This window comes from Emys orbicularis, chromosome 3 (genome assembly GCF_028017835.1).
Source record: "Emys orbicularis isolate rEmyOrb1 chromosome 3, rEmyOrb1.hap1, whole genome shotgun sequence".
In the NCBI taxonomy this organism is placed as follows: domain Eukaryota; kingdom Metazoa; phylum Chordata; order Testudines; family Emydidae; genus Emys; species Emys orbicularis.
In genome coordinates, this window is record NC_088685.1 from 136236789 (window position 1) to 136264186 (window position 27398).

Genomic DNA, 27398 nt, shown 5'->3' on the forward strand with positions numbered 1-27398 from the left:
TTTGTATATGAAGAAAAAATATTTTTCTATGCAAATAGAAGTGTTTCCATTCAGTTTCATAAATACATGGATTCCCTGGGTAGTTAGGTCATTTTAGCTATGCAGTTTCCTATAACATTGGTTGATTTTATTTGTGCTTCCATTAAAGTTTCTATTTACTTTTTCCATCAGTTTCTTTTCTAGAATCATAATATAATCCAAAACATTGCACCTAGGTTAAACAGCCAAATTAGTTTGTATCTAAAGAAAAGATATCTATAGTTTTGTGGTTGTTCCTGAGGGTTTTTGCTGTTTATCTTATGCAAGTTATACTAATTTTGAGGTAAAAAATTGTGTTTGGTTTATTTTTCTCAAATCAACCAAATATCCATTTTGATTGGTAATCATTTTTTTGTGCTGTGAATTGAACATTGCAGCAAGACATTCACTGTTTGATACTTTCCTTGTCAGAAGTCCCTTTCCTTAAGGATAAAACACATTTAAAACTAAGTGCATTGTTTGTGCTGTTATTGATTTTAGTGGGATTTCTTGTGAAGGAAAGTACTACTCAACCTGAGCAAGGTGAACAGATTCAGGCTCATAATGAATAGTCTATAGAAGGCCAAATAAGACACATGATGGACCAAATGTTAGAGCTGGAGGGAAACAGAGAGGCTTTGAGTTTTCTAATGCCTAAGGGAAAATGGTTAGGAAAAAATTATTTAAGGTTAGTAGGATAACCTGGATCTCAAATATAATTGTTCAAAAAAAATATGGTTCTCCAGTCTCTGTGTGACCAAAATAAGCAGGACAGGTTTTTATCTTTCTTTATTTTTAATTTATGTTTCATGTCGCCATCAGTCATGCAACTGTCATCATAAAACAAATATTAGCCACCCCTTTTGTTCAAGTGATCCTACAGGACAGTGAACATGACACCATCTTACTGAGAGAAAGAACTCCTCAGGCCCAGCTACTGGGGAATGTGGCAGAGGGTGAACTGGGCTAGTACAAAGCTATGATATTGCTTTCTGTCCCACCCTCCTGCTCAGATCTTAGGCTGCTCATTTCCATTTGGGAGCTGAAGAGCAGCAGAAGAGTATGTGATGAAGGGCAATAACAAGGTGAGATGATGGGTTGACCTGAGCAGCACGGGTGGGAGCTGAATGCTGTCACCGCTTCTCACCGTCTGAAAACACAAGCTCAGAACAGATGGAAATCCTCTGCATTTTTTTTTTTTTTTTTAATGTGTCACTTCCCTTCCCTAAGGACAAGTCTCTTACCTGAACTGACAAGCACTGAAAGCTCCTGGGTACCTTGATTGACTGGCACATCCAACCTGAGGCGAAAATGAAACTTGGCCTTCCACCACAGTTGCTCTGTAAATATTACTGAATTAACCCTGGATGGACCTCTGAAAGTGGACTAGGGCCAAAGGAAGGATTTGGCGATGTGTTGGATAAACCGTCTTTGCAGTTTGCTGGCAAGTGTGAGGAAACTGAGTCAGGATGCCAGTTTTCATTTTTATACTGTACTTAGATCAAACACACCCGTCAGTCAGTGCATCAAACACTAAGCGCAAATCAGCAGCAGGCTGGCAGTCTGGACCTAATTAAGCTTCCTTTCCTCACCTAGTTTTCAGGTTGTCCCAGGTGATTGGGCAGTAGGATTTTTCCTACCCTGTTTGTATTAATTGTCTTGCTGGTGGAGTGTGTCTTTCAGCTATGGTGTTGGGATCTTTGATAGCTTTCACTTTTCTCTTTTAGGTACTGTGTCAGCTTCTTGGCTTGGACCTGTGTTTGGTCCCTAGTTCTCTTCCTCATTCTTCTGCTCCAGTCTCTCCCTCTCTTTCCCCTCCTTTGTCTAACACTCCTTTACCCTTCATCTCTCAGCTGCCAATACATTTTTTTCCTTCTTGCATTCGGATTTTGCATCTATCACTGTGGTACCCTCTCTCCCTTGGTAGCCAGCTGCACTGCACAGTTATAGTAATAGAAGGCAATACCCGGGAAGAGGAACTGTGTGTGTCCATACAGGGTAGAGAACATATAGCCAGCAGAGGCAGCACAGAGGGGTGGGAATAAACAGCCAGCAGCCCACAATGACAGGTGAAGTGGGTGTTACATCCCCTCTCTTCCAAGACTGCGAATCCTGAGCATAAAGCCACAGGGGGTAAAGTAGAAAATCCTTACATCATTCTCTGTTGCAAAGCATAGAAAAACCAAGAGAGGTAACCTTCTTTCTCTTTAGCCTTTTTAAGTATATCACTTTTAAAAAGGGATCAAGGAAAGAACAGGGAAGCATAGCTCATGCAGATAGTTTATTCAAGTCCATCCCAGTGCAACAGTATGAATTGCCGGCTGAACCAAGCCTTACAGGACTGCGTGAATAATCACTGTAACCCACTGGTCACTGTGGGGTAGGTGTCCCCCTCTGCATGTGATCTACAGAGGACCAGCTACAGAGGACCTCGTCTGTTACGAGGACCAGCTACAGAATCTGGCTTCTTAGTTCAAGCGGTAGACACTCATGCTTTTAGCTCTGGCGGTCCCTGGCTCAGTACCCAGGGTTGGCCAAGATAGTGTTAATCACATAAGCTTAGCATGTATTAATTTAGAATGAAAAAAACTCCATTGAATACAAAAAATAATTTGCATAGTGCCAGTCTAGAGACTGGAAGTAAATGGTTACAAATCAGACAGATGAAAAACGGTGTCTGAGAAGGATCAGTGTCTTACTAGACACAGATGGCCTACAGGAAAGAATACAGAGCAAGTTGTGGAGCTTTTTTGAGGAAACACAATGAGGAGGCCTAGCTGATCCCCAAAAAGGCTACTCCAAAAGCATAGGAAGAAATGAGGGATTTGTGGCTTATGCAAATTAGCCTGAGGTGTAAATTAATGAGAATAGGGTTGAAAATTATAAATAGGCGTTGTTTCTCAATGGCAACAAGGTAGAAGTCCTGATTTATTTTTATTACTTATTACAAGTTCTAGACAAGCTCTAGGAACTAATACAAAAAATTACAAAACGCAAACAAAAACATAGACTTAGAACAAAAGACTGTATTGTACAGTAAATGCAGTTGCCTATTTAACATTTAAGAATAAAACAGAAATCATAGAAGTGTAGGGCTGGAAGAGAGTCAAGAGCTCATTTAGTCCAGCCACTGATGCAGGATTAAATATACCTAGACTATCTCTGACTGGTGTTTGTCCAACGTGTTCTTAAAATCCTCCAGTGAGGGGGATTCCACAATCTCCCTTGGAAGCCTATTCCAGAATTTAACAATCTTTATAGTTACAAAGTTTTCCCTAATATCTAACCTAGATCTCTCTTGCTGCAGATTAAGCCCATTACTTTTTGTCCTACGTTCAGTGGACATGGAGAACAATTAATCACTGTTCTCCTTATAATAGCCCTTAACATATTTGAAGATTATCAGCTCCCCCTTTGGTCTTCTTTTCTCAAAACTAAACATGCCAAGTTTTTTTAATCTTTCCTCACAGGTCAGGATTTTTAAACCTTTTATCATTTTTGTTGCTCTCCTCTGGACTCTGCCCAATTTGTCCACATCTGTCTTAAAGAGTGACACTCAGAACTGAACAGCTGAGGTCTCTCACCAGTGCTGAGTGGAGCAGGACAATTACCTCCCATGTCTTTTCTTACAAAAGTCCTGTTAATACACCCAGATTATTAGCTTTTCTCACAACTGCATTCATGTTTTTGGCTTATATTTAATTTGTGATCCACTATAACACCTGGTCCTTTTCAGCAGTACTACAGATGATCCAGTTATTCAATGTTTTATATTTGTACGTTTTGATTTTTCCTTCCTAAGTGTAGTACGTTTTACTATTCCAGATCAGTTCTCCAATTTGTCAAGGTCATTTTGAATTCTAATCCTGCCTTCCAAAGTGCTTGCAACCCCTCCCATCTTGGTGTCACCTGCAGATTTTATGAGCATACTCTCTACTCCATTATCCAAGTCACTAATGAAAACGTTGAAAAGTACCAGACCCACGGCAGTCCCCTGCTGAACCTCACTAGCTATAAGTCCTCCCTGTTGGACAGTGAACTATTGATAATTACTCTTTGAGTATGGTCTTTCAACCAGTTGTGCCCCTAGTTTACAGTAATTTCATCTAAATGACATTTCCCTAGTTGGCTTATGAAAATATCATAGTGGACTGTGTCAGAAGACTTACTAAAATCAAAATATATCATGTTTACTGCTCTCCCCCTCCCCCCCCCCCCCAAATCCACTAGGCTGTTAACACTGTCAAAGAGGGAAATTAGGTTGGTTTGAAATGATTCATTCTTTACAAATCCATGTTGCCAATTCCTTATCACCCTCTTTTTCGCTACGTGCTTACAAATTGATTGTTTAATAATTTTTTCCAGCATTTTTCCAGAGATTGAAGTTAGGCTGACTAGTCTATAACTCGCTGGCTTCTCTTTGTTCACCTATTTAAAGATAGATACTATGTTTTCCCTTCTCCAGTCCTCTAGGACCTCACCTGTCCTCTGTGACTTCTCAGAGGTAATCACAAACTCTTCCAAGATTCATTCAGATAGTTTCTTAAATACTCTAGGGTGAATTTTGTCAGGCCCTGATGACTTGAATACACCTAACTTATCTGTGTCTTCTTTAAACTATTCTTTCCCTATTCTGGCTTGTGTTCCTTCCCCATTTTTGTTAATATTAACTTGATTAAGCATCTGGTCCCAATTCACTAAAAAAGGTTAAGACTAAAGCAAAACTGGCATTAAATCCTCAGCCTTCTTGGTGTGAACTCTTATTAGTTCTCCTCCAATACTTAGTAGTAGGCCTTTGCCTTTGTTTTGCTCCTAATGTATTTAAAGGACCTTTTCTTATTGCCTTTTATGTCCCTTGCTAGGTGTAACTCAATTTATGCCTTAGCCTTTCTTATTTTGTCCCATGTGCTTGTGGTATACTTTTGTACTCATCCTTAGTAATTTGTCCATGTTTACTCTTTTTGTAGGATTCCTTTTTGATTTTTAGGGCATTAAAGAGCTCCTGAGGGAACCATGTTGGTCTCTTATTATTCTTCCTGTGACGGGTTGGATCACAGAAACCCCCTTGGGAGCTGCCACCCAATGTGCAAAGACTACCCCTGCTTCTGTTTTCCCTGCCAGCTCAGGATTCCAGCACCCTGTCTTGCTGAGCCAGCCACTCCTGTCCGGCTCCAACACAGGCCCAGGGTCTGAATCACTTGTCCCAAAGCTGCAAGTTTACCTGAAACCAGCTCACAGGAGTGTGCTTGTCTTTAGCACTCAGATGCCCAACTCCCAATGGGGTCTAAACCCAGATAAATCCATTTTACCCTGCATAAAGCTTATGCAGGGCAAACTCATAAATTGTTCGCCCTCTATAACACTGATAGAGAGATATGCACAGTTGTTTGCTCCCTCAGGTATTAATACACACTCTGAGTAAATTACTAAATAAAAAGTGATTTTATTAAATACAGACAGTAGGATTTAAGTGGTTCCAAGTAGTAACAGACAGAACAAAGTAAGTCACCAAGCAAAATAAAATAAAATGCGCAAATCTATGTCTAATCAAACTAAATACAGATAATCTCACCCTCAGAGATGCTTCAGTAAGTTTTTCTCAGACTGGACACCTTCCAGGCCTGGGCACAATTCTTTCCCCTGGTACAGCTCTTGTTCCAGCTTAGGTGTTAGCTAGGGGATTCTCCATGATGGCTCCTCTCTCTCTCTCTTCTGTTCCACCCCTTTATATATCTTTTGCATAAGGCGGGAACCCTTTGTCCCTCTGGGTTTCCACCCCCCCTCACTGGAAAAGCACCAGGTTAAAGATGGATTCCAGTTCAGGTGACATGATCACATGTCACTGCAAGACTTCATTACTCACTTGCCAGCACACACATATACAGGGAGACTCACAGGTAAACAGCCATCTGCAGACAATGGTCCTGGTTAATGGGAGTCATCAAGATTCCAAACCATCATTAATGGCCCACACTTTACATAATTACAATAGGCCCTCAGTTACATTTTATATTTCTAGTTTTAGATACAAGAGTGGTACATTTATACAAATCAGATGATCATACTCAGTAGATTATAAGCTTTGTAATGATACCTTACAAGAGACCTTTTGCATGAAGCATATCCCAGTTACGTTACATTCACTTATTACCGTATTTTCTCTAAAACTATCCCAGTTACATTATATTGACTTATTATCAAGTTTTTATAAAACCATATAGACTGCACAACGTAACACTTCCGATCTTTCCTTTGCATCAGGGTAGTTTGCAGTTGTGCCTTTAATGTTGTCTCTGAGAAACTGCCAGCTCTCAACTCCCTTTTCCCTAGATTTTCTTGTGATGGGACCTTAGATACCAGTTCTCTGAGTTTGTTAGTCTGCTTTTTTGAAGTCCATTGTCCTTATTCTGCTGCTTTCACACCTTCCTTTCCTTAGAAACATGAAATCTATCATTTCATGATCACTTTCACCCAAATTGCCTTCATTCTTCAGATTCACAGCCAGTTCCTCCCTGTTAGTCAGAATCCAGTCTAAAATGGCAGTGTGCCTGGTTACTTCCTCTACCATCTAAAACAAGAAGTTGTCCCCAACACATTCCAAGAGCTTATTGGACATTCTGTGTTTTTGTTTATTAATTTTTCCAACAGATATCTGGGTAATTGAAGTCCTTCATTACTACCAAGTTTTGTGTATTTTGTTGTTTGTTTTAGAAATGCCGTATCCACCACCTCCTCCTGATTTGGTGGTCTATAGTAGACCCCTACCATGACATCGCCTCTTCACCCAGAGACTTTCAACTGGCCTGTGTCTCCCCTCCTTCTGGACTTCAGAACAAGTGTATACATTTTTATGTATATAGCCACACTTCCTTTCTTTTTACCCTGTCTCTCCTTCCTAAACAAGCTATACCCCCTATACCAATATTCTAGTGGTGAGATTTATCCACCAAATCTCAGTGATGCCAATTAAGTGATGATTTAGCTTAGTTCCAGTTCTTTCTGTTTATTCCCCATACTCTCTGAATTTGTGTATAGACATCTAAGATGTTGAGCAGATTCCCCCACAGTTTTCCCTCTTCTTGCTCCTATGACCCTACTGTAAGGTTTCCACCCCCAGCCCCAAAATCTAGCCTTCAGTTAAGATCACCTTTTTTTTTTTATACTTAGTGGTGGGCTTTTGTCACCTGCCCCCTTTGAACGCCACATTCCACCACCCCATATTTTCCTCAGGGAAAATATCCTGCAACCAGCCCAAGCCCCTTTATATTAGGGGGCTTTTTGGTTGTGTGCCTCCATATTGTGCTATAACACACTCATGTATGATCTTTTAGATAGCCAGTTAGAAAAAAGTATCTAGGAATTGTACATTACAGACAGATAAAATATGGGGACTTAAAAACCTCAGTTCAGTGTCTGGTGAAGTTAGCAAGGGACATAGTTCTCTGGAAGTGTCCACGAGAAATAAAAGACAAAACAGAAGAGAGCATTAGGTGTGTCTAAGAAAATGTTCGGGGTGCTATAGAGGGAACATTGGACACAATGGGCCAAATTCATCCTTCATACAAATGTAGTGAAGACAAGGATCTTGGGTACATGAGGGTATCTTTTGGTGGAAGAGAAGTTAATCAGTAGCTAGTTTGTACAATATTTTTAATGGCAATGCTATTTAACTATATGTGGTGATAATGTCATTCTTCCCAATAGGTCTGCAAGCAAATCCCATTTAAAACCCCCAGTGTTAGGCTTAGTACCTTTAATATGAACAGAAATGGAGTTAAGCTCTGCCCTTACCATCTCTCCCCTAAATCACACACTTTTCCAAGCCATGAATGCTGTCTGGGCTATACTAATACTGCTAGGTCTTTTCATTGCACAGTCACATAAACAAGTTTAAATTAAAACAGTGCAGCTGTTGCTTTTGAGAGCGTCCATGGGGGAAAATAAAGCAACATTTTAGAGTCAAAAGGACCTTATCTGAAAAAATCAAAACCAAAAACCATGTCACCTAGTCACAGCAGAAATTAACTGTGCCCAAAGTCTTGCAAATGTTAAAGAGAATGATACGAAAATTCCCTAGAATGAAACGTCTCCCCTGCTGCAGAGTAAATCTGAAACATACAGAATAAACAAAAAAAACAGGTGCCAGATTCTTGAGCCTTCCTAAATCCCCAGAAGAAAGGGACCTTAAATCACCTCAAGGTATCACCTGCGGATCCCCCTAATTTAGGAGAATCCTTGGCTAGCAAGCCCAAGCCTCTCCTGGTGCCCTCCCGCACATAATCCTGTCCCAGTGGATGTACGGGGCAGTCTGAAGGGGGAGTTTATAGGAAGGGGCTGGAGCACAATGCACAATGACTAGGCTTGGCAGAATTAGATTTGTATTTTTATTTTTTATAATTTCGACCAATTAGTATCAATATTTATTTTTAAGCATTTTTTTTTAAAAAATTGATTTAAATTTTCACAGCAGCATGAAATTGTGAGGCGGCAGGTCAATCAGTTATTTAGTGATAGCAGACATTGAGATTCAAAAAGGTAAACTTTATAAACCATTAAAACTCAAATTATCAACATCACATATAGAAATATACAAAGTAAATATCCTCTATCAACAAATCAGACCTGTTTTTACTGTTCATTCGCTGGTCCATTTGTAACAAGCCTAATTCAAAAGTCTAAATCCCTGGAAATTGGCTCCAATGAGTTCACAGGCAATATTTTTCTTTGTGTGTGTGTGTGTGTGTAAACTTTGATTATCATCGATGAAAATATTTTTTCCTGTGTGTGTGTGTGTGTGTGTGTACAGTGAAATTGACATTTACTGACATTTGATTTACCAATAAAAATTAAATCCTTTCAAGCCTAGTTATGAATGTAGTAGCCTCCAGGATTACAGATGGGCGCCTGCACTTCCAGGTGCACTTAGTGATGGGAATCTGGCCCATGTGAAGGCACATGTTATATTTTACAATGTACTGTTATTCCAAATAACACAGTGGTGGAACCCAGTGTAATGTGGGGGGGGGGGGGAGTCCAGTAAATATGTAATTATGACCTTTTGTGGTAGATTTAGACCTCTTCTTTCCAGGCATTTTACAGTAGCCTTAAATTAGCCATTTCTGTAATCTCAGCAGTGAATGCTATATAGTTTGACAGCCAGTTATTTCAAAATACATACAGCCTTTATACTCCTAACTGCAGTTTCTAGAAAAAAGGGAAAACTAATAAGGAGGTGTGATGGAAAAGTCAATGTACTGTACTTTTTACCTTTCCTCTTTTCCCCCTTGGTTAACCTCTCTGGAGGGAAGGAAGCAAAAAAGAAATTCATGTTACTTTCCCTGAATAAACCACATTGGAAGGAGAAAAGTTTCCTGTAGCTGTTGTACTAATAAGTATGTGAGCATCCATAATATATTTAAAGGCTTGAAAAGATCACGTGCTTGGATGCTCAGTAGTATTTGGTGGAAGATTTCTTATACAGGAATCAGAGTATGCATTGAATGATAATTTCAAAATACCTGCAAGAATCTAATATTGAGTAATGAGCAGTAGATAGATATACACAGTGTAATTCAGTGTAATATGTCAATGCTAATGTTAGTCTCACTGTGAAATAAATTGCATCCATGTACAATAGATATGCTCTATTATCAATAGCTACTGGTCCAAAATTAGAGCACATTTGAGGCTAATTACTAAATATAACATTCCAATTGATCCAGGCAATGTTATCAGGCTTCCTTATGAAGAGTATCTATCACAACAGTAGCTTGATAAGGTACAGCAAGGTGGATCTTGACTCAGGACATCCATCTACTATTTTAACATGATGAACTTGCCATGGATTTCCCAGTCTTGGAAGAATTCACTCATCATATTGAGATAATGCAAGGAAGATAAAAACATGATAAATTAGACATGCGGATGCCTTTTATTACATATTAAGTGAAAGTAAAATCAGTGCAAAACTTCAATCTATGCTGACTTCTTTTGATTATTGAGGACAGTCTCAGAGGTCTAAATGATTACAGACCCCTCCCACCCCCCCCCACCCCCGACTTACGCAATCATTCAGTTCCGGAAAGCCTTCCGTAACTCGAATTTTGCGTAAGTCGGAAACGTATACCCGTACGTTACGCAAAGATTTCTGCAACTCAAAAATCCTATTTCTGGCTTATGGAACTTTTTCCGTAAGTGCGAATTTGCGTAAGTTGGGTCTTGCGTAACCCAGGGAGCATCTGTATTGTTATTATTACTATTATTTGTATCATCTCTAGTGCCTAGGAGCCCAGTCATGGACCAGGACCCCATTGTGCTAGGCACTGTATACATAGACAACAAAATGATGGTCCTCGCCCCAAGGATCCTACAATCTAAATATAAGACGAGACAACAGATGGAGACAGACAGATGGGGAGTACAAGGAAACAATGAGACAGTATTGGTGATAGGTGGCGGGGTGAAATCGTGGGCCCATTGAAGTCAATGAGAGTTTTGCCTATGATTTCAATAGGGCCAGGATTTTCACCTCTGTTTTCTTAAATGAAGCATAAATTGAAAGATGTATGTGGGGAAAGGGGCTATTTTATTTGTTAAAAACAAAAAGGATGGAGGAGAAAGACTTGATTATATTACTGTCAAATATATTAACTCTTTAAAGCCTACTGTGCCTGGTTGTTTGCAGATTTGACCACATAAATATACACAATGTAAACAACAACTATTTTGTACTTGTCTGTACTGTTGCAAAGAAATGCCTCAAAAATATGTACCAATTCTATGTCATGGACAAAATTAAAATAAATTGAAAAAAAACCCAGCCCTTCATTTTTACTGATTTTAATGTGCTAGGATTTAGTGCCATTAAAGTCTAGCTTTATGTTGGAAACAATGTTATCAAAAACACCTTAAGTCAGGATATATTGTAATGTAAAGGATTGTTTTAAGTAGATTAAATGGAGTGGTCTAAATAAAAACCTTTAGCTCAAAATATTTCCCATAGCAGAGAGAGTTGAGAAGCTGTATGACTGAAAGGACAAAGAAGGGTTTAATTATTTCAACACTCACTGGGCTGTGTGGCGTTTTTACATTATTAGGGGTTTTATAAATGGCCTAAAAATGTTCACTTCAGGCTGTACCAAGGCATGACCTAAGGGCAAGTACTTTTGAAAATGGCATTTAAGAAAAAAAATCTGGTTTGCACTTTAATTTAGATAGTATAAAGCAATTTAGCAGTTTATTGCTTCTAAGTATGTTTGTTTGTGCACTGCTGATCTTTTTTTGAGGATTTTTTCTAAAACGGAAATGTGTTGCTTAAATTCTTTTGGCAACAGTACAATACAAACAGTAACTCTTTACATATTGTACTTATATTCTTTCTCCCAGGCCAGCCCTAACACTTATGGGAAAAGCTTCTAGTGAAAATCCATAAAGGGACTACTGTATTTTCCTTCAAGCTCTCATAACTCACCCCTTCCATACTGCATACAGGATACTGCAATCTGATAACACAGATGAGTTTTGATTACTGCTCCCAACTTGGCTAAGAATTGGGTACATCTTGTTGTTTTGTTACCTTGTCTCCTCCAACTCCCACTCCAGCTCTTTTGTTTGTCTTATGTACCTGTTATGTTGTTTAGGTTGTACATTCTGTGGGGCAGGGAATGTAATATGGTGTATGTTTGTACAGCGCCTAGCACAAGGCACCAACTTAGTTGGCGTCTAGGTGTCACCGTAATATAAATATTAAATAATAATCAATACATAATAATGAAACTGCAATGACTCCATATCATGAATACATTTCTGAGGTATTATGTTATAGATCAAATAACAATTCAGAAGGAATTGTGTTAATTAGTACAAAGATCTTCTTTAAAATGCATATAAAAAGTGATTTATATGGTACAGTAAAAGTGCTTTTAAAATTGCTTAAATATAAATTTACATAATAAACCAAAATGACTGTGTATCAATCAACTCAATATTCTAAATCTCTTTTTTTAAAAGTCCCTAAACCAAGCCTGTACCTAAGCAGGAATATATTTCAACAGGAAGCTTTCTGTTCAGCCAAGGAAAAGGACAAACTGCTAGTAAAATGAGCTCTTGATAGCCTAAAATATTATTCTTTGGATAGAAAATTGTATTGATCAGAGAGCTTTTCAATTATTAAGCCAAAAGCAGGACTAGCTCTATCAATTTACCTGATAACTTGTCTTATAATCCATTCTCTATGTGATCAAGCACAAGCAATTCAAGCCAAGGATAAAAACTGTAATTCTTTCCTATGTTTCAGTAGTCGTGCACGCTTGGAAAACTCTGTTTATTGAATGTGCTCAGGCCTGCCTATGTCGGGCAAGGTCACTAACCTGATGAGCTGTAACAACTCTTGTGTCCTTAACTCTCCCTGTCATGTATGACAATTCCAGGGGGTCTCCCAACAATATTTATACTGTGCAATACTGCTATGCTGCCACAGTGGAGTAAGCTAAGGATCTAGTTTCAGCCCTACCTCTGAATCCTCTGATTTTCTGGATCTAAGCTGTACTTTTAATGGCATTAGAATATGGGGAGGGAGGTTACCTGTGGGGTTTAACAGTCCGTGAACACTAGCTTAAAGTATCATATAAAGAATTATGTATTGTGCTGACTTTGCTAGAAAAGAGGCATCTATAATGGTTGCATAAACTTTTTTTTTTAACTACTAAAGGTTTATTTTTTTAAAAAAAAGGAAAATAGGCACTCCAGGCGAAACTTTCCTGTTTATAATATTCAATAAATATTAGATGGGATGTTATGGTGTGCCAAGTAAAAGCTTGTTACATCATTATTTGTAATGGAAAGCTATTCTGTTTTTATCTATTTATTGCTAGGTAGTAGTGGAGTATTTGTGATAGTAGTAATGGAGATGTTGTAATGGATATGTTGTTTTCCCTGAGAAAATGCACTGTGATTGCAAGTCAGGGTTCTCCCGCATGAAGAGAGTCAATACACTATTGAGGTTAAACAGAAAGAAAAATGCTCGATACCAGTGGGAAGCTTACATCAGGGGGCTTTTAACACAGAGCAGAAACTGGGAAGGGCACCCCAACGCTCACTACCCCCACTCTACCACCTCTTAATTATGGAACCTCGATGGCTTACTATAATTTCCCTGGCAAACTGTTACCCTCCACTTCCCCCTAGTGGATGATGACAAAATGAAGATATGCATTACTTTTTCGAATGGTACGCAATAAGTTAGGCCTAAATCCTTACTCCTTTTGCATATCCTTGAATTTCACATGCAAGCTAGGTGTGTGCAAAAGTTCATGCACATTTTTAAAAGGAGGTCTTAATCACTAGAGATGGGCAAATCTCCAAAGATTTGGGGTTTAGATAGGGTGACCAGATGTTCCATTTTTAAAGGGACAGTCCCATTTTGGGGGCTTTTTCTTATATAGGTGCCTATTATCCCCCCATCCCCTGTCCTGTTTTTCCACAGTTGCTATCTGGTCACCCTAGGTTTAGAAGATTATGTGAATCTTTTGTTTCTGCAAAAAGGGTCCTGAAATCTCTTCAAACAGGCCTTCTCATGAGATTTGCGTAACTCTCTTTTCCTTTTGGGTTAGAAATACCTTGAGTTCTTTTCTGGTACTTTTGTCTCCAGTCCTGATATGGGCAAGAAAAAAGAAAAATTTAACCAAACTTTTCAAAACTCCCCAAAAGGATTATTTCAAGGGAAGGTTCAGGCTAGTCCTAATTATATCCAAAGAAATTTGTGAATCCGTAGTTACTAAATAAAATCAATGAGGAGTCCTTGTGGCACCTTAGAGACTAACAAATTTATTTGGGCATAGCATTCATGGGCTAGAACCCACTTCATCAGATGCATGGAGTGGAAAATACAGGAGCAGCTATAAGTACATGAAAAGATGTGAGTTGCCATACCAAGTGTGAGGTCAGTCTAACGAGACAATTCAATTGACAGCAGGATACCAAAGGAGGAAAAATAACTTTTGAAGTGGTCATAAGAGTGGCCCATTTCAGACAGTTGACAAGAAGGTGCGAGTAACAGTAGGGGGAAATTAGTATTGGAGAAATTAGTTTTAGGTTTTGTAATGACCCAACCACTCCCAGTCTTTATTCAGGCCTAATCTGATGGTGTCCAGTTTGCATATTAATTCCAGTTCTGCAGTTTTATGTTGGAGTCTGTTTTTGACTTTTTTTGTTGAAGAATTGCCACTTTTAGGTCAGTTATTGAGTGATCAGGGAGATTGAAGTGTTCTTCTACTGGTTTTCGAATGTTATGATTCCTGATGTCAGATTTGTGTCCATTTATTCTTTTGCATAGAGACTGTCTGGTTTGGCCAATGTACATGGCAGAGGGGCATTGCTGGCACATGATGACATCTATCACATTGGTAGATGTGCAGGTGAACGAGCCCCTGATGGTGTGATTGTTGTGGTTAGGTCCTATGGTGGTGTCCTTTGAATAGATATGTGGACAGAGTTTGCACCGGGGTTTGTTGCAGGGTTTGGTTCCTGGGTTGGTGTTTTTGTTGTGTGGTGTGTAGTTGTTGGTGAGTATTTGCTTCAAGTTGAGGGGCTGTCTGTAAATGAGGACTGGCCTGTTCCCCAAGGTCTGTGAGAGTGAGGGATCATCCTTCAGGATAGGTTGTAGATCCTTGATGATGCGCTGGAGACGTTTTAGTTGGGGGCTGTAGGTGACGACTAGTGGCGTTCTGTTACTTTCTTTGTTGGGCCTGTCTTGTAGCAGGTAACTTCTGGGTGCCCTTCTGGCTCTGTCAATCTATTTCTTCACTTCAGCAGGTAGGTATTGTAGTTTTAAGAATGCTTGATAGAGATCCTGTAGGTGTTCTCTGTCTGAGGGATTGGAGCAAATGTGATTGTATCTTAGAGCTTGGCTGTAGACAATGGATTGTGTAATGTGGTCTGGATGAAAGCTAGAGGCATGTGGGTAAGTATAGCGTTCAGTAGGTTTCCGTTATAGGGTGGTGTTTATGTGATCATTGCTTATTAGCCCTGTAGTGTCTAGGAGGTGGACCTCTTGTGTGGACTGGTCCAGGCTGAGGTTGATGGTGGGGTGGAAATTGTTGAAATCTTGGTGGAATTCCTCAAGGGCCTCTTTCCCATGGGTCTAGATGATGAAGATGTCATCAATGTAGCGCAAGTAGAGTAGGGGCGTAAGGGGACCCTTGGTATCCTGCTGTCAATTGAATTGTCTCGTTAGACTGACCTCACACTTGGTATGGCAACTCACATTTTTTCATGTATTTATAGCTGCTCCTGTATTTTCCACTACATGCATCTGATGAAGTGGGTTCTAGCCCACGAAAGCTTATGCCAAAATAAATTTGTTAGTCTCTAAGGTACCACAAGGACTCCTCGTTGTTTTTGCTGATACAGACTAACATGGCTACCATTCTGAAACTAAATAAAATATTTACCAATGTACTTTCAAAGCCAAAGTGTGAGCATACTTCCTTCAAGTTTTAAATGAGCATGCTCTGGCAATGTTGGTACATGTCAATGGTTGTTATATGTAAGACTCTGTTCGTGCATAACATTTTTTAAGAAAGAAAAGGAAAATAACTAATTCAAACATGTATTGCTATATGGTCTGTCTCCCTCAAACTCTCACAAATAGGTCTGGCAGCATCCGATAAATATTCACCATCATATCTAACTGATGGAGACACTATATTTTTTGTACCTTGCTGGGATTCGAGTACTTTTCCACAAAGTGGTCTGTTTGGGAAGCATGAGACTGCGCTAGCTAACCAGTAGTGTGGGCCATATGTTCCTTTCCAGCAAATAAATTTGCAGAGGAACAAATTAATTCAAATAATTTTGCGGCGTTGCCACATTCTCCTTCCTGAACCGTGCAATATGAAGCAGCTGGGCAAGGGACAGGGCAATAATTAGTTTTTACAAACAGAATTAATTAATCTCTCTTTTTGACGTGGAACTTAGTTCAAGGAGGAGGGGAAATATGTCCCATGTAGTGATTATTCCCTGGCTCTTCCCATTCTCTGGCTACATTCTTTTACCGTGTGACCTGGAGATAGTTGTGGAGGACACAGAAGCAACTAAACAGGGGAGGTAAATAACTTGAATAACTGCCTCTTCCCTCTGAGTGATCCTACCGTAGCTCTTCCCATTGTTTTGTTCCTCTGTGCACTACACAGTGTAGGGAGAGCATGGGGTCAAGGATGTATCTCCCAGGAGTACATCTCTTGGTGTGGGTGCACCTGGAATATGATGGCATCCAAGTGGAAAGCCTAGTGGAAGGCTTAAATAGCCACCCTGTCATACGGTTGAAAGAGATTACAATTGTGACACCATCAGGTATTCCATGAGATCAGTTTTTGTAGGTACAGGCCTGATGAGATAATTAAAATGTATAGAAGTGTTTTGGGGTGATGGATTCTAACATCCTTAGCTCTTGTCTCGGGAATTCTGCTGGTCTTGGTGCAGTTAATGAGATTGCTTCACATCCTGGCCAACTATACTATACAATAAGCCCCCACCCTTCTAGCTTTGACTATTTAACATTATTATTATTATTATTTATTTATTTTTTACAAGACGGTCACAAAAAGAATGCGGGTATCTGATATTTGCTGAATCAGATAGCAGCAGCATTCGTGAGACTGTGTATTGAGAACTATATTGAGGGGTGCTAGTGCTCCCATATTAAAACCACATTATTACCCTTTTATAACCAAGGGGGAGATTTTTAAAGGCAAAGGGACAAAGTGAGGTACCTAGTTCCCACTGAAAAGCAATGGGAACTGGGCCCCTCAATCCCCTTTATGCCTTTGAAAATCTTCCCCCGTTAGAGAATCACAGAAATGTAGGGCTGGAAGGGACCTCGAGAGGTCATCTAATCAGTTCCCTGTGTTGAGGCAGGTCTAAGTATACTCTTGCTGGTGGCCGCGCTGACTATTTTTCCTAAAGTACTTAATTAACTTTAGGAAAAACAAATAAATATGCACACATACATGTCCAAATCATTGTAATTTATTTATGTAGGGGTTTTTTCAGACTCAATAATAAAAATAATTTACAGTTGTCTCTATTCTTTATTGGACCTAAACAGAATAGAAACACCAATAGGGCGCTTTGCATGTTCTTGTCTTTTTGTTGTTTCTTTTGCTTTTTTGGTTGTGCTTTTTTCTTCTTCTAAGACTTGCTAGCTGGTAAGTCTTCTGTGAAAAGTGATATTTGTATGTTTGTTAATATCACTTTTCACAGCAGACTTACTCAGCCCCGGCAAGCCCTGGGACAAATTTAAGTCCTGAATAGGGAGGTGGGCAGGGAGGCAGCAGGGCCCAGGGACGATGGCAGGGGTGGTGAGCCTGGGGCTGGAGCCTGGAACCAGAGCCTGCCACCACGTGTATGGAGCCTGAAGCCCCATGGCCGAAGCCTGTCTCCCCTACCCCGGGGAAAGTGGGGAATTCACCAGTTGCCTGCACCTCCAGAGTTTTTCTCTCTGGAGGGGGGCAGGGCCCAACTGCTTTGCCATTGCTTTGCATCTCCCCCGCCCCACACCCATCACAGCCCAGATGGGGCTGTGGCTGCAAGGAAAGGCCCTGGTGGCCGCATTTGAGAAACACTGACCTAGACCATCCATGACAGGTGTTTGTTTAACCTGTGTTAAAAACCTCCAATGACAGTGATTCCACAAGTTCCCTTGGAAACCTATTTCAGTACTTAACTATCTTTATAGCTAGCAAGATGTTCCTAAACTTTGTAATAAAGTTGAATTGTCCCTTAGCTCCAAATTTGTAATATTGTAAGTTCTTTACAAAATCTTAGAGCTGTCAATAGTGAGTGACTACTTCATTGGCATAATTGTTTAGCTGATGTTTCATTTCTGCTTCGTGATGTGAATTCCTGGATTTGATATTCAAACGTGAAATGCAAAAGAAAGTTTTTGCCTGTGCTCTTTCCAATTTCTTTACTCCTTCCCAATGTGCAATGACTGTCTCAAGTTTCTTTTAAAAAATGCTTTTTGTTTTTGTCTTCTCTTTAGAAATATCAGGAATATCAAATTTTGACTTCCCTCTTTTTTTGCTGGAGAACTCTCCGGAGTTCTGGAAAGTTAGTTCACAACATGAAATGTAAGACCAACTGTTTGTTGGGAGTTTGTGTACAGATCTGAACAAAAATGAACCAAAAAAAAAAGGCAGTTTAAACAGCCTCACTCAACATCCTCTTCCCCTTCAACTAGAAACTGCTGAAGTAGGAGGATCAGCTAAAGTTTTATTCTATTCTGCTGTCGTAATCCCAAAAATTCTCCAGCAAGTCAGCAACAAACTTGAGGCTAGGTCTACACTAGGGGGGGGGGGGGGGTCGACCTAAGATACGCAACTTGCGTATTTTAGGTCAACTTACCTGGCTGTGAGGACGGCGGCGAGTTGACCGCTGCCGCTCCCCCGCCGACTCCGCTTCCGCCTCTCGCTGCGGTGGAGTTCCGGAGTCGACGGCAGAGCGATTGGGGATCGATTTTATCGCGTCTACACTAGATGCGATAAATCGATCCCCGATAGACCGATCGCTACCCGCCGATCCGGCGGGTAGTGAAGACGTGCCCGTTTAACTTTAGACCAGTTATTCTGAATGTCAGAAACAAGCAGAAACTCTCCCTCCTACCTTCCTCCTTATTTTTTATTTGAGTAACATCTTCTTCAAGCCCTTCCGTGTTCATCATAAAGAAGCAATGAAGAGCACAAACACTTTGTTTTTGCTTTGCTGTTCACCTTTCTAATGATTCTTTTTTGTCAGTATCAGAAGAGGCTGTTCGTTTAGGCCCCAATCTTGTGGGTAACTTTCTGTGCATGACTAGTACCATGAGTCATATGTGTAAGTGCTTGTGGGAGTCGAACCTCTATTTCCGAATCAGTTTAAGATATTTTATCTAGACGTGGTTCTATTTGGAACTCGAATTGCTTAGCCTGCTTTATCTATTGCTTAAGGCAGGAGGAAAACCAAATGTGACTAAGATTTGTGTACTTTTCCACTACATGCATCCGACGAAGTGGGTATTCACCCACGAAAGCTCATGCTCCAATATGTCTGTTAGTCTATAAGGTGCCACAGGACTCTTTGCCACTTTTACAGATCCAGACTAACACGGCTACCCGTCTGATACTGATAGAGAGATATGCACAGCTGTTTCCCCCCTCCCCCCGGTATTAATGCATACTCTGGGTTAATTAATAAGTAAAAAATGATTTTATTAAATACAAAAAGTAGGATTTAAGTGGTTCCAAGTAATAACAGACAGAACAAAGTGAATTACCAGGCAAAATAAAATAAAACACTCAAGTCTAAGCCTAATACAGTAAGAAAGTGATTACAGATAAAATCTCACCCTCAGAGATGTTTCCGTAAGCTTCTATCACAGACTGGACGCCTTCCTAGTCTGGGCACAATCCTTTCCCCTGATACAGTCCAGATGGATTCCAGTTCAGCTGACATGATCACATGTCACTGTAAGACTTCATTACCCACTTGCCAGCACACTGGTATACATGAAGACTTAAACAGAGCCATCTACAGTCAATTGTCCTGGTTAATGGGAGCCATCAAGATTCCAAACTACCATTAATGGCCCACACTTTGCATAATTACAATAGGCCCTAAGAGTTATATTTCATATTTCTAGTTTCAGATACAAGAGTGATACATTTATACAAATAGGATGACCACACTCAGTAGATTATAGGCTTTGTAATGATACCTTACAAGAGACCTTTTGTAGGAAGCATCTTCCAGTTACATTATATTCACACTCATTAGCATATTTTCATAAAATCATATAGAGTGCAACGTCACACACCCTTCCTAGGTTCCCTTTCCTGGTGAGCTCCTTAACTAGTTCCCCTGAGAAGTCCCTCTTTTCAGGAGCTTCTGCCCAGATCTACAAAGGGGCTTAGGTGCCGTTTAGGCGCTTAGAAAATCACAGGAACACCTTTCAGTTCAGAAAGCCTGGGTTAGTTGCCTAGGCTCCTACAGAATGAAGGGGGAGAGATTGGCATCTTAGAATGCCATCCACTAAAGCCTGCACATTAGGCAGGGAGGGAGCTGCCCAAACTAGCCAATGGGAGGTGCTGGTGACAGGAGTATGTGCTAAGCCCTGCCGCTCTCTCAGAGATAGATACCTAAATCTGGCCTGTAGGGAGATGCCAATCTCTGCTCTGCAATCCACAAATGGAAACCCGTTGCCTGGAGTGAGGCAGCTTAGGCATTTAAGGCATTTCTTGTGGGAGGTAGTTAGGCGCCTGCCTTGCTCCACACAAAATGGCTGGAGGAGGTGGTGGTGCCCATTTTATTACTTTTAGCCCAGTGGTTAGAGCCCTCACCTGGGATGTGGGAGATCCAGGTTCATCTCCCCCATCTCACTGTTCCACTGTGGATAAATACTTAGGTACTCATTGGGTCAGAGAGAATGAGAATGACTTTGTATCAAGTGGTTCGGGCATCCAGCTGGGAGGTGGGAGACACAGGATCCAGTGCCCCATATCCAATCACTCTTTCATTATTTATTCACAGTAAAACAGCTTCAACAGGAGAGACTGAGGGAGCCCCATATCAGACTGTCCCATAGCTCAGTGGTTAGCACATGCTAGCAGAGAGGAGGGAATTGAACCTGCATCTCCCACAACCCAGGCAAGTTCTCTAGTCACTGGACTAAAAGTTATTAGGTCGGAGGCATCATCTCATCCCACTTTCAACAGCGGTGGTGGCGGGGGGGATATTGAATGGGACTCAATATGGTAGGCAGTCTCTGAGCATGCCTACTAGATCAGGCTCCTCTTGTGACTTAGACAGCCACCTTCCCCCGATTTGTGAATCACTCTGGGGCTTACGTGGGAGGTAGGCATCCAGATGCCTAGCGGGAGGCAGCAGTGCGCATGCCCAGAGGCAGAAATTTAGGTGCTGAAGAAATTCTATCCTGTAAATGTAGGCACTGAGTGAGTTTAGATTCCTCCTTAATTTGGTGGGAGTTTTGTGGCTCGCAGTAGGGCCAAAACTTGGACTTAGGTGCAGATTTAGGCCCCTAAGTCTGGGGTTTAGGTGCCTAAGTAGCTTTGTGGATCTGGGCCATCGTGTCTTCTGAAATCTCCTGATTGAGCCTTCATAACACTTGGTTAAGTCCATGTGTTCCTGAGCTAATTAACGGTCACCCAGCCATCTATGCGATTAACTACACACAGGTGGATCTGGATTGGCTTGTTCTCCTTAGAGGAGCCTGTCACAGGCAGGCTGGATGCCTGACCCCCTCAGAGGGCCAGCTACCCTGAATTGACATCATAGTGATTTTTTCACATGGCTATTGTAACTGCTTTTTGCAGGTCTCCTTGTTTCTCCTTTTTTTCATCTGCAGTCCCTTCAGAACTGTGCAGCTCACTTGATTTTATTGTTGTTGTTCTTAAGTCACATTGCTTCTTTACTGTTCATGCAATCATAATGGCTACCCTTAATGTTGAGTATTGGATTTAAAATTCTTCCTTTGCTGTTTAAGACTCTTCACAGAGGGTGCCTTCATGTCTACATTATTTATGGTTAAGCTCCTCCCAATTTATTCTTAAATTCTGATTTGAATATGGTGCCTCTAGCTTTATCATTTGCCACAACAAAATACTGAATACTTTGTAATCATTGTCCGATCTGGCGGAATTATTTTCCTGTATAAAAAAATATTCATTTACTTTGTTTACTATTCACCTAGTTTTAAAATATTTTTCTTTTCCAGCTTCGTTGGAAGAGTGTGGTGTTGTCAAATTTGCTCTGTTGCCACATTGGTTTTGTGGCATTTGATTATTTATTTATTTTATCCTGTTATGCAGCATGTTGGCAGTTGTAAAAGGTGACATCCCAATTACTTAACAAAAACACATAAGCTGTAACATAACTTCAAGTCTTTTAAAACAGCACATTTCTTCATAAGTGCTTTAATTGCTCTCTGGCTTACAGGGCATCATAAGGTAAAAAATGCTGGCTGAAAATGAATGGTATCTTCTCACCACAATGAGTTTAGCATAGTATTTCTGAATAATTGGGGAGAAGAATCATTGGAGCAAGTAATATATTGCTGGTACAGTTCTATATTTAACACTAATTCTACAGAACATCAGTAAGAGCAGTGAAATAATACAAAGGGACCTAGAGCCTTTAGGAATATGGGCAGAAAATAAAATGAAAATCAGCTTGGAAAAATACAAGCTAAGAGCCTAATCCTTGAGAGGTTTTTGCCTCATAGCTCTGGAGAAAAATAATCTGCAACACACATATTCAATGGGAGGAGCATGGAACAGCTTCAATACGAGGAGAGATTAAAAAGACGGACTATTCAGTTTAGAAAAGAGATGACTAAGAGGGGATACACTAAAGGTCTATACAACCATGAATGGTGTGGAGAAAGTGAATAAAGTGTTATTTACCCCTTCACATAACAGAAGACCTAGAGGTCATCCAATGAAATTAATAGACAGCAGGTTTAAAACAAATATAAGGAAATACTTCTTCACATAGCACACAGTCAGCCTGTGGAATTAATTGCCATGGAATGCTGTGAAGGTCAAAGTATAACTGGGTTAAAAAAAAAAGTCAGATAAGTTCAGGGAGGATAGGTCCATCAATGGCTATTAGCTAAGATGGTCAGGGATGCAACCCCATGCTCCGGGTGTCCCAAAACCTGTACTGGCACTGGGATTAGAGGGGATGGATCACTTGATAATTGCCCCTGTTCTATTCATTCCCTCTGAAGCATCTGGCATTGGCCACAGTCAGAAGACAGGATACTGGGCTAGATAGACCATTGGTCTGACCCAGCATGGCCATTCTTATGTTCTTCAACTGGAAAATAGCAATGCTGAAGAGATCTAAGACTGATAGTGGACAAAAGGATTTAGACATGAATTTGCAATGTGATATGACAGCAAAATAGGCCCAGGGAGATTTTGGGCTGTGTATGCAAAGTCATCACAACATGGAACAAATATTCATTATGGCTCCAGTGAGAGTCACTGAACTGGGAATACTTAGTTCAGTTTTGGGCACCCTATTACCAGAAAATATTAACAAATTTAGAGAAGAGAAATAAATATGTTAGGTGGCTGGAAGAGATTAGCTTGTGAGAAAAGATTAAACGAACTAAATTTATTTAGCTTGGCTAAGAGATGACCAAGGAGATGACAATCCTTGTGCCCCCTACGTTAACGATAGCTTTCCCAGAGGTAGGCATGGTGCCATGATCTTACCCCATTGAAATTGAAATGACCTTGCATAGGAGGAGCATACTCTGTGCCTAGTACAAGCGTTGTACTTTAACTGTGCTCACCCTGTATTCCTGGAAGCATTGTACTTATCTGAGGCAGGTGTTTCAGGGGTTCCTGCTGCAGCTGTGCATCTCTGTGCTTTGCTGCCACATTATTTGTGATGCAGCCTTTTGCATCACAAATAATGTGAACCCTGTGCATTCTAGTGAACCCTGTGCATTCTAGGAAACTGTCCTCTTTAGAAGGGCCCAAGGATAGCTCAGCTAGTGCATGTTTATATGCAGCGCCCTTTAAGAGAGCGATCCTGCACTGCTTGCACAAATATGTTGTGTCTTTTGTGCAGGGTCTCACAAGTTATTGAAACAGAGTGTAAGGGACAAAAGCTCAAAAAGATTTATATCCAGATAGCATGAGGCAGGATAAAACAAACACACCAAGGGCACTGAAGGCCCAAGCAACTCAACCATTCAATGAGGCTCCATTGAAACCAGTGGCAAACCTCCCATTGATTTCCGTGGGACCAGGATTTCAGCCCATATACCTATTTTTAATGTGACTGTTTGTATTTCTTAGATTTGTTCTTTTAAAAATCTATTTTGGGGACCATTTTAAGGAGCATCATTGTTGTTTTCCTTTTTTCCCCACTTGATGGACATCCTTTTTGTTCTCTTGAGGCCCACAGCACAGCTCTCCGTTCAGCTTGTTTAATTGTTGTTATTGCTTATGCATCTTGTAAGTTAATGAGGCCACATTCTGAGGTCGTCTTAAATAATCAGCTTTTCCCCCCAGGTGGAATGTTTTGAAACAGTTTTTGTTCACCTTGTTTTTCAAACATGGTAAGAATCAACTTTTTAATGGTGTGTAAATGGGGGGATGGAAAGTTAATAGAAAAGTTTAATAAAAGTACTGCTGTAAAAAAGTTAATCAGCAGCCCTGAGACCTTCTAACTAATGTCACAGTAAATATGCCAAGCAGGTTTGGGGTTCCAGCATCTTGTGGAAAGTTTTTAAAAATGACAGGAAGAATAATATTAATCAGTGATTATTATATTAATTGGCCTAACTCTGCTCACATAGAAGTCAAAGGTAAAACTCCCATGAACTTAAATGGGAGCAGAGTTAGCCAACACTGAGTATTTTTGAAAATCCCATCCTACATGTTCAAAGTATTGTACAAACATTAATTAATCAATTGGAGATCAGTTACCTTTGAGGAAAATGGGGATGTTTTAGGCACGTTTGTTTGTGTTTTACCTCCCCAAATGGTGGCTGTTTGTTCTAACGTTCCAAAACTCAGAACAGCTACAAGTTCTGGTGGAGCTGGATTAGTTGCCATAGGGCCGGCGAAGTGGTCATAGGTATATAATAATGCAATTTATCACCTGGCTATCACCACACAGGTTGTGTGGGTATGTGTGTGTGTGTGTGTGTGTATATGTGTATATATATATAGAGAGAGAGACAGACAGACAGACAGACATTCAGTGATGTTCATGAACATTTAATTAGTTACTGGCATCATTGCAAATAAAATCTTTTGTGACAGTAACATCAGTCATATGTGCCTTATCAATTTCATCTTAACCTCCCTACCCTGATGTCTTGTCAATACAAGTATGCCTTCTGATAAATATCCGATAGCTACAATTATTCCTGCTCTTCAGTTTTGTGAAGTGGCATTGTGATATGTATCTGTACTGCATGGCGATGAAGCTTGAAGCAGTGTGTCATTCCCCTTCCACATAGTACTCAACCTGTGGTTTTGCTTCTGTTGCCTCATCTACTACAATTTCAGCCTAATGACAACTTCAAGATTTTATACTTCAGCGTGATCCTTAATTACACCCATCTCAAGTAAAAGTGTAGATGAATCAGCCCTTCAACATACTGAATATTAAAATGACTCAGACTAAAACATTTTCTACATTTACAGGTTTAAAAGATCTTTCAGTTGCCTGGCAACTATAAGGAAAAAATGCAAACATAATTTTGCTTTTCTGTGATGATAAGGGAAGAGGGTGTTTAATTGTTGCAGTGGTGCTTGGAAATGTTCAGAGTTTCACATTAGACAATTTTTGTTAATTTAGGTCTCTGTCTAGATGAAAATGTGCCCTTCTTTCTGAGCTGTGCCAGCCCCTGAAGATCACAGATCGTGACTCCACAGGAGGCAAGCTTATTTATCTGAAAGATCAGTCAGTTATAGAAACCGCTGGGTGGATTGCAAGTTGTGGAGCAGCCGTTATAAGCAGGACATATGGAAAGGGAGTCTTCTTTCGATAAAACATGTGGGGTTTTGAAACCTGTCAGTGCCTATCCCTGTAGCCATACAACAGAGCTGTCTACAGGGCTGTCTACAGCTCTGTTGTATGGCTACAGGTCAGGGTGATGAATGGAGTCTACACTGTTCTTCACTAGTCCATAATGGTGTGGCAGATTCTAGAACCCTGCTTACAAATACAGCTGTATTTTGGTTGAGTCACGGTAGCAAGTGGATCTTATCGATTCCAACCAAAAGCTTAGCAGGGTTGGAGTATCACTCTGGGGCACAGGAGCTAGAGCTGAGATAGAGAAAGTCCTGCAGGGAGACAACAAGAACAGTTAGCTTCAGGAGAATGCTTAGGCTGAGATTTATATTTTAGTATGATTTGAGTTGCCAGTAAAGCCAAACCCCAGGAAAGAAATAAGTTTGGCCTGTTTGCAGGGCATCATTGTGTATGGAGCAGGGTAGAAACTGCTTCTGCTGATATGGATGAGATATGATTCTACCTCTGTATATGACGTTGGTGAGACCAGTGCTGGAACAATGTGTACAGGTCTGGTGTCCACATTTTAAAAAGAACGAGGAAAATGAGAGGATGCAGCAAAGAGTAATAAAAAATGACTTGAGGGCTGGAGAAATGCCTCACAGTGAGAGACTTAGCGCTCAATCTGTTTATCTTATCAAAAAGATCAAGATCCTCTGTTTAGCCTAATAGAGAGCGGAACAGCAGAACAGTCCTGCTGATGAATGGTCTGAGTGGATGATTGGGCAGCTAATATCTTTATGTTCTTGATAGAACCTAGTTTTTTTTAATTATTCCATAGACTGAAGTGGAGACTTTTCACCTAACTAATGTCATAGGTAACAAAACAAACACTGATATGACTTCAAGGTTGGAAATCAAGAATTGCAAAGTCAGAAACTTTCAGAAGTTAAGGCTGGATGCTTAACCTTAATTCTGCCATTGTGCATATATCCATCCATGCAATGTGTTCCCTCTTCATAGTTTTACTTATAGTTTTTCAAATAATGCATATCTAATAATCTGTAAAATCTTATACACCCTTGTACACAGTATAGTTTCTAATACAGTACTATCTAACTCATCTTTAGCATCTGAAAAGCAGATCTTAGTCTTAACCTCTTTCATGGTGTTTGTTGGTTGGGTGTGTAGCAATGTCTATAGTTAATGTTGCACAAGTGTTTTCATTCTTAGAGGGTCATTTTTAGCTGCTTATAACTTTTACACATTTTTTAGCTTTCAGACTGAAATTAGGCAGCCTTGTTCTCAGGATATAATTTTTTTGGAAAATCTGAGCAAAATCAGTTTAGCTTGTTTTCAGAATGAAGAGATTGTCTGTCTGGCTATGTCAAAAGAAGGACAGGAGACATTTGACATGGGTTTAATGAGGTCGCAACTTTATTATTAGATATCTGGGACTACCCGGCAGATAACAATGTACTGTGCAGGTAACTCCATGTTTACTCCATAATTACCTGGGGTTTTTTACCAGCTCCCCCTCTTTTTCTATCCAGGTTCCTCCAGAAAATCCATTGCTGTGACCTTACAATACCCAGAGTGAGGGGCTTCCACCAGCTCCCCCTCTTTTTCCCTCCCGGTCCCTCCAACAAATCCATTGCCGGGACCTTACTATCCACCCCTGCCTCATAGGAGTGTTAAGGTGGGCTATGAGAATGGGGGGTTGGCTCCCTGGTGTACCAATCATAGGAGTCCCAACTGCCCCCCGTTTGTTCCTTTAATGAACACCTCTTTTTAAGTCCTTTTCCAAGCCATTTATCCGGTCACTGTATACCTTTCCTATGGAGTAC

General features: G+C 40.4%; 1 protein-coding gene and 1 pseudogene across 1 annotated transcript in view; both read left to right on the forward strand.

Moving 5' to 3' along the window:
• Positions 1-27398, forward strand: part of SLC35F3 (solute carrier family 35 member F3) — a 270207-nt gene that overhangs the window by 9427 nt on the left and 233382 nt on the right. The window lies entirely within an intron of this gene.
• LOC135875646 (rRNA methyltransferase 2, mitochondrial-like) overlaps positions 16221-27398 on the forward strand; it is a 57345-nt pseudogene continuing 46167 nt past the window's right edge.